The sequence below is a fragment of the Schistocerca nitens genome, chromosome 1, assembly GCF_023898315.1.
Source record: "Schistocerca nitens isolate TAMUIC-IGC-003100 chromosome 1, iqSchNite1.1, whole genome shotgun sequence".
Classification (NCBI taxonomy): Eukaryota; Metazoa; Arthropoda; class Insecta; order Orthoptera; family Acrididae; genus Schistocerca; species Schistocerca nitens.
Window position 1 is genome coordinate 883737118 of NC_064614.1, and position 3294 is coordinate 883740411.

Below are 3294 nucleotides of genomic sequence, written 5' to 3' on the forward strand. Positions count from 1 at the left end.
AGCGACATTATTGGGTTCTGTCGAAGTGCAATGGCAGTACTTACCTCTTGGCGCGTATGTGTTTAACAAGTGTCTGCCACATGTGGGCAGTATGAAATTTCCTACTGTTTTATTTTTTTCTAGTCCACTGAACTGGCCTTTATTCAAGCGTGCTGATTGAGGTGAACTGGTTTTGTTAAGCCTGAGTCAGTTAAGTCTTGAGTCACTGATACTGTTTCTAAATCTGTTATTCGTTTGTTTCAATACTGTCTAAATTTTTTTTAATTGAGTGTATATTTCATTTGTACACTAATTGCCACAAGTGTCATTGTAAGGTGGACATTTACTTGAAGTTTAAGATTATTGAAACGATTTCTTGAATGTGTAATGTGAGTTGTGGAGTTCAGTACTATGAACTGACTTGCTAATGCTAAAGCTGGGACCACATTTTCTTAATGTGGTATTGCACCCACTTGTTCTTGTACTAGTCATTGGTTATGACGGCTCATTGGTTTGTCTTGGCCTATTCTTAAATCTTCTTGACTGCTACATCTCGTCAATACATCTGAGATAATTTTTACCCTTGTTTTCGTATTGTTTGTTTAATTTAGATTGAACCAGGGGCAGCCAAGGTTACAACAAATTAAACTTCACCTTCACGTACCTCCAGTAGCACTCCGTCTTCAGGGCACGAGTGGCCTACCGGGACCATCCGACCGCCGTGTCATCTTCGGTGGAGGATGCGGGTAGGAGGGGCGTGGGTTCAGCACACCGCTCTCCCGGTCGTAAGATGGTATTCTTGACCGAAGCCGCTACTATTCGGTCGAGTAGCTAGCTCCTCAATTGGCACCCCGAAAAATGGCAACAGCGCATGGCGGCCTGGTTGGTCACCCATCCAAGTGCCGACCACACACAACGGCGCTTAACTTCGGTGATCTCATGGGAACCGGTGTATCCACCGCGGCAAGGCCGTTGCCACCTCCAGTACTGATGCTATTAATATCTCACTGTTTTTAAATGGTTACTCATTGCTTAAATTCTGTTTTAGTACAGAAGTCTTTTTGTTAAATTATTATTACTCAGTAACCAGCGTTCTCAGTCTTTCAACTCTTTTCTTTTTTATTCACTGAGCTGTAAGAGTGGTTCATTCCGCTGCCATGAGAAAGTTTTTGTAATAATAAAAAGCAAATTAAAATATCTGAATTTTTATGGGAATTAATTGTAAATGATGTTTTCAAACGAATGTCTTTTTTCGTGGATATGTTTTATCTCCCAACACCTTACCGCTCCCAGCTCCCGGCCAGTCGTTCCAAGTTATGAATAACTTCATGCATCTGCTCATATTTTATTTTTTGCTTGTCAAGTTAAATCCATAAGGATTACTTTCAAACTGTGACCTGTTTTACAGCTATTTGCATTTGTAAGAGTTGCTATTAATTAGAAAGGTACCAAATTTTCAATATAAAGTACATTATATTTAAATCTCTTATACCCTTCTTATACATTTCAGAGTTGCTTGTTACATCTTATTTCGAAATAAGTTCCTGTCTATTGGAGTACCTGTTACTTACCAAGATGTGTATTGTACTAAGAAGCTTCTGTTCTGTTGTATGACGTGCTACGGAACCAGAAATATTAGCAGGCAGCTTGTGTTAATGTTGTCGACAGCAGATACGTAAACATGGCTTTCCGGTTCTGTTAAATGTCATTATACAACGACAGGGAAATTTGAGATTATGCTCAGCTGTCGACAAATGACCCTCACTTGGTCTTCGTCGCTGCATACCGCTACTACGGACACAGAACTTAGGAAGTATAAAAACTCTTATTTTAATGATTAAACATCAGGTATACACTAGTAAATATCATAAACAAAACTCACTTGTTCCTATACCAGTAACACAGACTGTAAGAAGTCCAACTCCTCTTTTAGTCAATAAACGTAAGGTATGATGACGGTGAAGTCCCAAACTCCGAGGAGCGTAGGGGACGATGCAAGAGACCCGCACCGCTGTACTAGGCAAGGTCCTAGTGGAGCCGGTTTGCCATTGCCTTCCTCCGACCGTAATGAGGATGAATGATAATGATGAAGACGACACAACAATACCCAGTCATCTCGAGGCAGGAAAACTCCTTGAGTCCAGCGGGAATCGAACCCGGGACCCCGTAGGCGGGAAGTAAGAACGCTACTGCAAGACTACGATCTGCGGACACATAAGGTATACACTAGTAAATGTTTGTAAGTTAACCATGTGAGAAAGAGACGGAACCAGCAACAAATACTCTAAAAGAAGCTCCTATCTCTTTCAACGCCATTACCGGTTCCTGGCAACCAAAGACATCTTCAGATGGCCAAAAGTTTTTATTGCATTGTCAGCCATCTGAAGATCGGATAATTCCCAAAGCCTCTACAGCGATGAAATAAAAAGAGGTTTTTTTTAAGTATGCGTGGTTGTTTGTGGTCTGCCTCAGCGGTCTTTAATTGAACAACTGCCACGGAATTCCGTAACGTTCATCATGGATGGAACAAAAAGACTGTACGAAATAAGTTTCAGAACACTGGGGTACAAGTCTCCATCATTAATAGAATCCCGATGGTCACAGGAAAGAAATGTCTTTTTGTACACCGTCGTTGTTCATAATCAAAGATGCGTCTGTGTGAGCGGTGAGTCGTATCTGATAGCGAAAAGAGGCTCTTTAGTGGAAGAGACAAGAAGATTATAACGCCTTCGTGGAAAGACTGTGGTTATAAACAGATTCATTGTAGTAGCTGTCAACATATACTAGTGGAAAATGATGCAACTATAATGTAGAAACGCTATAACTGTACATTCCCAGTGGATATCAAAGCCAATAATTACCCTGTGCTTTGTAGATGGCCTGAATCAGATATCTATCTTCGCGTGGAATATGTTTAATAGGCATGAGTGCGTTTCAGAAACTGAATCAAAGCCTGAACCGGCTGCCGAGCACTACCTATTCTTTCCAAACTATATAGGGGGTGCACCAGAGTGCTGCGAAACCGTCATTCTCGAGGAAACTGACGGGGCCGGCAGTCGTCTACAGGGTTTATTGCTAACGTTCCAGTTTTCCATTTAGCGGATAACATTGACAGCACTTCTACACCGACGACGTAGACGATATGAGCACTGGCCATCGCGAGATCGAAAATCACCTGGTGGCTTTATGGTTATACGACGTGATGAGGGAAGTGTATAAGCGAAGCAGAGAAGAATGCAAGACATTCTAGCAAAAATGCGGGCCCCAACTCGGGATCTCCACAACATTAGCGACTTAGACGAAGCCAGGTTATAT

General features: G+C 41.8%; 1 pseudogene; it reads right to left on the minus strand.

The window, feature by feature from the left end:
• Positions 1-838: 838 nt before the first annotated feature.
• LOC126209185 (5S ribosomal RNA) lies at positions 839-956 on the minus strand (annotated as a pseudogene).
• Between the last annotated feature and the right edge of the window lie 2338 nt (positions 957-3294).